Source organism: Beta vulgaris, chromosome 7 (genome assembly GCF_026745355.1).
Source record: "Beta vulgaris subsp. vulgaris cultivar EL10 chromosome 7, EL10.2, whole genome shotgun sequence".
Lineage (NCBI taxonomy): Eukaryota > Viridiplantae > Streptophyta > Magnoliopsida > Caryophyllales > Amaranthaceae > Beta > Beta vulgaris.
Genome location: NC_079208.1, coordinates 25,669,817 through 25,678,534, shown reverse-complemented (window position 1 = coordinate 25,678,534; position 8,718 = coordinate 25,669,817). Strand labels below are relative to the sequence as shown.

The 8,718-nt window shown below is 33.4% G+C and overlaps 1 long non-coding RNA gene across 1 annotated transcript; it reads left to right on the top strand.

Moving 5' to 3' along the window:
* Positions 1–4,281: 4,281 nt before the first annotated feature.
* LOC125491649 (uncharacterized) lies at positions 4,282–8,434 on the top strand. Its single transcript, XR_008970284.1, has 2 exons — positions 4,282–4,693; positions 8,233–8,434. It is a non-coding gene; the product is annotated as an uncharacterized LOC125491649 (long non-coding RNA).
* The last annotated feature ends 284 nt before the right edge of the window (positions 8,435–8,718 follow it).

The window sequence follows — 8,718 nt, the reverse complement described above, 5'->3', positions numbered from 1 at the left end:
TTTTTAAAAAACCTTATCCATATGATGTCATCGTCGTTTTAAATGATATTTCTTGAAATTGATTTTAAATGATTAATTAAATAAATATGTCCCTATTCATATGTTAATAGGGTTACGAGTTCAAAGTTTTCTAAAACTCATAGTCTAATGAAAGACTTTGTGGGATTCAGACCGTTAATTAAGACAGTAACAAATCACATATCCCTGCACCATAATGGCACCCTTTAACTGGTCATGCTTAAGACCATAACAACACCCTTCGACCCAGCAAAGCTAGTCATCCTTAAGACCAAATGACACCCTTTGACCTAGCGAAGCTAGTTATCCTAAGACCATAATGGCACCCATTGACCTATTGAAGCTAGTCATCCTTTAAGTTCATAACGACACCCTTTGACCTAACAAAGCTAGCCATCCGTAAGACCATAACGACACCCTTTGACCTAGCAAAGCTAGTCATTCCTAAGACCATAAAAGCACCCTTTGAGTTTAACGAAGCTACTCATCCCTGTAAGACCATAACGGCAACCCCTAAGCCTATTGAAGCTAGCATTCCTTAAGTCCATATAGGCAATTTTTGAGTCTATCATGCTTAGTCTAATATATGTTACAAAGTCTAATTGTCTAGCCCACTTGTTCACCTGTAAGTTCAAAGTCTAGTTGCCTAGCTTGCTTGTCTTAAGTTAAATGTCTAGTCTCCCTTATTCTCCAACCTTCCTTAAAGTCTAGCCTGCTTGCTCACATGTATGCTCAAAGTCTAGTCTCTCGTATTAACACCAAAGCCCAATCATTGAGTCCAGTCTACTTGCATAGTACAGTTCAGGCCAGTCCATGTCTGCATATGCATGTAGTTAAGCCCATGTCAGCATCATGGTCAAGCTCATACTAGTTCAATACCATACCCAATTCTAATTTTCATTTACCTTTTCCATTTTCATTTCCCTTTTTATCTTCCAATTTCATTTCTCATTTCCATTTCTTCTTTGAAAAAAATTATTTCCAAAAACTTATAAGTGAGGTCCACCCAATTCTGTTCATGACCGGTCGAGAGATTACAACTTAGGAACGCCTAATAGAGGAATAAATGTGAGCCTACTCTAAAGCTCATCAAGTGCATTATCACCACCCCGACTTTGTTTAAAGTCATGAAAATTACTTTTGACCGCCTTGACAATAGATGCGCGATCACTTCCATAGGGTCTACTCTGAACCCTTCACATAAAAGAAAATTCAAATGGTGCAACCTATATTTCTATTGTGAATTCCAACTAAACAATGAACATCTGACATCTAGTATATGATTCTACAAATGCATTGTAAAATATGGTCGATGATAATGGAATTCTAATACTTACTACAACGATAATCAACATCATGATCAACATTTTTTTGCAGTGCATCAACAATTCAAAGGGCATAGTCTTTTATTTCTAATTTCCTAGGATGATTTACAGAGTCCTTACCCTAAGCCATTTTTATCCTTTTCCATCGAGTATATGTTATTATAGGACTTCATAATATAGCTTTTTCATTTTCATTTTATTTTTCTTTTCATTTTCATTGGTCTTTCACCATCATCCATGCTTTGAATTCGATGATGAAACTAGAATAAAATTGTCTCTAATGACCTTGATTAATTAAAAAAATTAACAAAAAAAAATAAAATGGTTATACTTTGGACTATGAGTTATTTTCCTCTCTTCTCCGTCATTCAAAAAGCCATCTCCATACAGTCCCTTAAGCCATCATTCTTCATGATCCTTAGCCACATAGCCTTTCAAATCAAAGCTTTACAAATAACCCTCAAACCTTCCAATACCCCTGGACCAAATACTTGTGTGCAAGCCTCATTACATAAAAAAATAAATGCCAAGCAAAAAAAGTGAAAAATTTTGACTTGCGAAAAAAACCAAATGCAAAAGAAAATGCACAGGTCAAAAAAGAAAAGGCCAAAGGCAAAAAAAAAAAATCAAGCTAGGGGGGCTTGCATACAAGTCCTTCAATTCATCAAAACCTCAAGCATCAACCTTTCAACTTTTTATCAAACCCTAAATCCTTGTTCAGGGTATGTCCAAGCCAGCTAGGTCAAAAACCCAAAAGGGTGGTCTAGGCAAAAGTTATGGCATATTTTGCAAGGATACATGGGAACCCTCATCTCCAGGTCCGACCGCTTCCATAAAGAAAATTAACCAAGGTCTAATGATTTGACTTTCTAAAATTCTAGACTATACACTTTCTAGATCCTAACATAGACTCGAGTTTGAACCCGGCTACATTCAAGCCTTTTCCCACCTACATTAATTTAGGTTACAAAAATTTCAACCTTATTATTTTTATTCCAAGATATGCTTTTTCATGAAGAACTCTTTTAAAATTCCATGGGTCCTGGCGATATCTGACTTTGCTTCTATCAACTCCTCAAAAAGAATTGCGAGTGAAAAACTTTGAATGCTCAAGACAGATCCAGTACATTTCAATCAATGCTCATAGTGCCTAAATCAAGACAAGCTTACCTAAAGATAAGTGGGGCTTCCTAAATGTGGTAGTTCCTCCAAATCAAATAAAATTCACAAAAGTTGTAATATGTGAATCTCACATGCGGACCCCGATCATTTACTAATACAGTTTTTGAATATCAATCTATCTATTTCTAATCATTCTATCTTTACATATTTAGATCTCCTAGCCTTGCAAAACTCCGACATTAAATTCCATACATTGAGTCTTGCATAACCCTGACCTTGCATGACATTTCATCTTCATTAGCTTTGCATGACTATAATCCTTGCATAACGTCTCATGCATCCTTAGAAAGTCTAAGTCAGCATCTTTGCATCATTTTGTGCCTTATCTAAGTAGTTTACATCTATATGGTAACATCTTTTTATACAGATAATCAGATTGTTGTAGTTATCATCTTGCATAATAACTTTGTTTTACAGATACCGACATTTAAATTAGTTCTAAATTGTAGAGTGTTTAAAATTATTCTCCGTCCCGACAACTTATACTTTGACTTTCGGTTTCCTGAACTGTAATAGCCTATATTTTAAGCAGGTTTAATAACGACTTTATAAATGAGATTTGATAAGTATAATAGCTTATATTTTCAGACACGTTTTAGTCAAAGTTAGCTATGTTCATATTAGTAAAGAAATTACTTTGAGAATTATTTTTTTTATCGTCTAAAGTAAGTTCTAAGCACAAATAATTTAGTATGGATTTTATATAATAGAGATATTGAGTTAAGGATTTCAAGCTTTGAAATAAAGAGAAACCCATTTTTAATTACAATTTATCTCTCCTTGAGTCATCTACTTTAGATGCTAAAGCATCACTCTCTCCTCTTCATAACTTCTCAATCAAGTGCCAAAGTGTATTTTTTCCATTGATCAATTATTCTCTTCAAGATTTCAGTTTAATTACCCAAGTGGTTAAGAATTGGGAGAAACCTTAAAACAAAAATAAAACCCCAAAACCTCAATTTTCTCTCTCCTCTGATTTTATACCCCGTACTGTGCATGCTCAATTTCTTCAATTTAGAGTCGGAATTTACCCAAACTTATTGAATCAAAGTTGTAGATCTCGAAAAGTTATTGAACTTAGACCCAAAAATCACTTGATTTGGAGATCGGAGCTATGAGTTATTGTCTTTGCAAGTTTGGTGTTGCTACCTTCATTTCTCTCTCCTTTGTTTTTATTCCGACAATCTGTTTCCCCAATTATCTACAACATGCAATCCAATTTTGCTCTTTGTTGCTGAATCAAAGTTGTAATAACTTCGAGCTAATGAATTTGGCACAAAAATCACTTGATTTGGAGTTTGAGCTATGAGTTATGTCTTTGTAAGTTTGGTGTTGCCTACCTTCATTTCTCTCTCCTCTGTTTTTATTCTGACAATCTGTTTCCTCAATTATCTATAACATGCAATCCAATTTTGCTCTTTGTTTCTGAATCAAAGTTGTAGATCACTTCGAGCTAATGAATTTGAGCACAAAAATAGCTCAATTTGGAGTTCGGAGCTATGAGTTACGCCTACACAAGTTCAGCACTGCTTTGTACTTTGTTTGCGTTGCTGTCGTGGTTGGCTTGTTTGCCCATGTTGTCATTGCTAACTTGTGCCTTGTTGCTGCCATTGTGGTATTCCTTTCCATATGAAGGTATAAGCTAATTTTTCTTAATTCCCATTCCTTTGATTCCAATTCAAGTGTGGTGCAATTGATTTTATATTTGTCATTTTAGAAATAAACTTGGTTCTAATTTTGTTATTGATTAGCAAATATAGTTATGATAAGAGTTGTTAAACTTAAAGATTGAAATTTTTTCTTTCTTATTGGATTGAAGCTTCTAATATGAAGTAAGCCCTTAAGTAAGTTTATAAAAACTGATTTTTTATAAATTATGTTGTTTGATAATACTCTCTAAAATCAGAATGATGTTAGTTAGAGATGAAATTGATGTTGTGAGTTGTTGGATTAGTAGAATGGGTTGTATATAAGAGTTGTGGTGGTTAGTTCATGGAAGAGCATAGAAAGTATGAGTAATTCAATTTGTTTATCTAAATTGTTGTGAGGATGGTTAATGATTTTGTTATTGTTTTGAGGTCGTTGTTGGAGTATGTATATGGAGATAAATTATGAAGTTCGAGCTATAGTGGTTATCCAGAATGTCGAATTATTGGAATTGTTTCAAGGTACACACATGTCCTTCCACCTTTGAATCTATATTCGTGTTTTATGTGATTTCATGTCTGAGCTTAATAAGCCTTTTATATAAATACAAAATTATTCAAAGTGTTATTCGTGTGTTTACAAGAGTTGTTAACTACATATTTGGTTTTAAGCTAGAGCGAAAGCTTTATATGTGATGAGTTTACTGAGTGATATTTTTATGAAGAACTGATTGGAGGTAGTTGAATCCTTCAATAATATCGATGTGTGATATTATTAAACCTACTTGTTTCCACATCGAATTTATAATAAGCTTCTTATGCTTAGTAAGTTGATCTTTTATATGAAAGTGTAGCTATGAGAATTAAAGCAAGGATCTTTAGTATATCTAACTATATAATGGTTTTACAACAAGTACTCCGATTTATGAACTAAGTCGGGACGTCGACTCGATATATGCATGAACTTGCTTTCGATTTGAACTATAGTTATATTTGAAAGTTTCAGAAAAAAGAAAGGAATTTTGATCAAGGATGTTGAGTTAAAATTTCAGGTTTAAGACAATTGTGAAAATATTTGTGATATAAGCTTTATATGGTATTCTGAAAGTATAAAAAACTCTTTAATATTGTTTGAGATTTTGATTATATATGATCATGAACTTTGAAAATTATGAATTTGAGTTATGAGCAAATATGGACTCGTGAAACTATAAATAAGGTTTTTCTAGTTCTAGTAATGACGGGGGGGATCTTACTCCTACTTAAATTTTTATGAAGAAGTTCTCATAGGAAAAAGTCTCTCAAATTTGGGTCAATTTAATGAACATTATTTTCGGATTTAAGTTTGGAAACACGTAAGTCTAGTGAAACAAGTTATATCTTTACAGAATATCATGGATGAATTATGTTATATGGAGTTTGGAATCTAAGTTAGAATGAGTTTGTTGTGAGATGGGTACTTGTGAATTCTGTTTAAGAAATACAATTGTCGCTTTGAGGATATTATTAGAAGTAGTCAAATATTCCAAGATTTACTTATGGCGTATAAACAAGGCTGAATGGTATCACTCGAAGATATCTCCGAAAAAATATGGAGCTTGATTATATAAGAATGAAGATTTGTGATGTCATAATTGAAGGATGAAGTAATTGTTGGGAGGTTCTAACTAAGAATGAAGATGTTATGTGTTGGACATAGATTAGATAGTTAGGGAATAGTAAATTGGATGTGAATTTCAAAGGTCAAATATTAATTTATGAGTTAATGGAGTTGTTACGAGAGGTTTGTGAGTTCAGAGGATGTGTAGGATTTGAGATATGAATGTCGTATCAGTGAAATAAAGGATCCAATCTTGGTGGTGGTTTAGAGAAGTATCGATTAGAGAGATATAATTTACAATACTTATGTAATAAAAGATCATATCCGCAAAGGGGTCAAGTAAAAGAGTTTGGAGCATAATTTCGTCTATTGGATGAGTAAGATTATATAAATGGATGTTGGAAAGAAAAATATAAATCTAGATAATAGAGAGCATGGTAATTAAAGTTATATAATGACAATACTAAGCTATGGTGTTAAGCTAATATGAGCTTTCAGTACAAATACATGGGGACGTATGGTTGTGAATTATAAATTTGAGAAGGATGAGGACAACGAGTGAGTATTGGGAAATAATGGATGAATATTTTGAATTGCCATAGTAATTGTAGGTGATTTATGATAATGTAATAAGGTTATATTCTGGCAATGAAAGTTCATGTATTGGGAATAAGAAAACCTTTAAGGGGAAAATTCATATCATGAGAATTTTGGAATGCTATAGTTTAGATGCTATAAGTTAAAGACGGAAGTCCAAGTACAAAGAGAAACTATTATGATGAAGGGAATTGCCAAAACATGTTAGAGGATACCTTATAGTCTACAAGTAAAATATTACAGGTTAATCGCACGAGCTTAGAATTGGGTCTCGATATAGTTAATTATCTTATAAGTCTTTGAGAAACATATTTTACATTTTGATTATGTTATGGGTTCGACTGCGGAGAGACATTTGATTTCGAATACGTTTTATGTATATTACTTCCTTTAAAAGAATATTTAAGGTAAGTGAGATTATTTGATGTTCGAGCTTGTGTTATAATAAGATTATTGAGGTTCAGGTATTTTGGATTTGTTAATTACATTTCAACTTTGTTTTGTTTTATATTAATTTACGGAGAAGTTTAAGTCGTTGATACACTTTGGAATTGAGTATGCGATACGAATTAAGAACAAGAGTAAAGTTTTGAAAGATATAATTTGTGTTATTGAGAAAATAAGCATTATGATTTAGTTATTGTTTTATGGGGAAAGTAAACAAATTTATGGAGCGAGATGTCCAATATTGTTATGGAGTGGGTATTGTTCCTTTGAGGAGTAATGACCTAAAAGTTATTGAGGTTAAGTTTTGGAAATTCCTAATTCGAAGTACCGAGCAGGAAGTTATGTTCATTTTAAGTTCAGTATTTTTGCTGTAATTATTTTGACAAAAGTTCCAAATGTTCAAGTTAACTCAACCCTTTTGGTAAAGTTTAAATGAGCACACTAAGTGCCTATACGACTTTTACAAGCAGTAAAGAATTGATTATTTCCTTATATCTTTACACGTAACTAATATGTGAAATTGTTGACGTAAAACAAAAGATTTCAAAAGAAGATCCAAGTCTTGCAATGATTAGCAACACCATAGTAGTTGTGATTCTTTTTCCTCTTCATGGATAAATATGTGTTCTTTGGAACACGTGTTGTATTGATAAACTGTGCATTTAAACTATTTATTAAATAAACTATGGATACAAGTGGGTAAAGGCCGATACCAAATAAGGTACGGTATGAACAACAACCCTTGGAGGATGGGTGATCTCCTTTCGAACCCTCGCTGGGTGGGTGAAGTCCAGCAGATAATAAAAATGGGACATGTCCTGGTTAAGGCTTGCAAGCATAAATATTTAAACGGTGGGGTGACGACCTCCATTAGCTTAGAGACAGTCGGCTCCTTGTGTAAGGACCCCTCTCTATTCGTGTTCGCTTTACCCAAGAAATTAAATGCTATAGACCCAAAGGGTTTTGAATGATCTAAGTGGTGATCTTCATGATAAAAATTCTTACTTTAATGCGATTGTGCAAGGATAGTAATCCTGAAATTTTTAAGCAAGCACTTACTTGTGAAGCATGCGAATTCTAGCATGAATTGTATATGAATGGTCTTAAGCCACCAAAAATGGGTTTGGGATGAGCTTATGTATTCAACTGTTGTTGAAATTTGTCCTTATGGCAAGAACTTATTATCTATAGTATATGTATGAGTACTCTTTATCGGACTTCTAGTTAAGGGTTCTTGGTGTCGTAATAAAAACTTTCTAACTATTTGATTTTAAGTATTTTTGAATTTGGGATTGTTCCACTTGAGAGTAATAAACCGCACAACTATATTTTAAGCCACTAAAATGAATTTCTGGTTGGACAGTGTGTGTACTCAGTTTTTCTGATTTTGTTCTTGAACCTGTCCTGGTGGGGGCAGGGTTCATTGTTAGTGATTTTGCAGGGTTGATGTCGAGGACTTGGAATATGATTATTGATCAAGAAGAAGATTTTTATGTTTTGAGATGGTGAACTGAGGTTAAAGTTCGATGCTTTGTTCGGAAGTATTTGTAATCTGTTATTTGATTTTCAAGTTGTTATGTTGTGGGCCCCTGACCCACAGATCCAGAATCGTTTTTATAGGTTTTGTTTCCGCTGTGAATAAATGTAAATTCGAGGATTGTTAAGTGTTGATTGTGTTTTGTGTATCTTAAGTGTGATTAGTTAGCAGCTCGGAAGTGCGGGCTGTTACATGAACCCCAGTCAAAGTGGGGGCTTTTGTAGATACATAATCGTGTCTTTTCATTTAAGGGCCTAATGATGAAACATATAGCGGTCTTAATTGGTCCGACCCAAGGGCAGAGCAGTTCGAAGAGCTAAAACTATTTTAAAGTGTTAAAGTTTATATTAATAATCCAAAATCCTA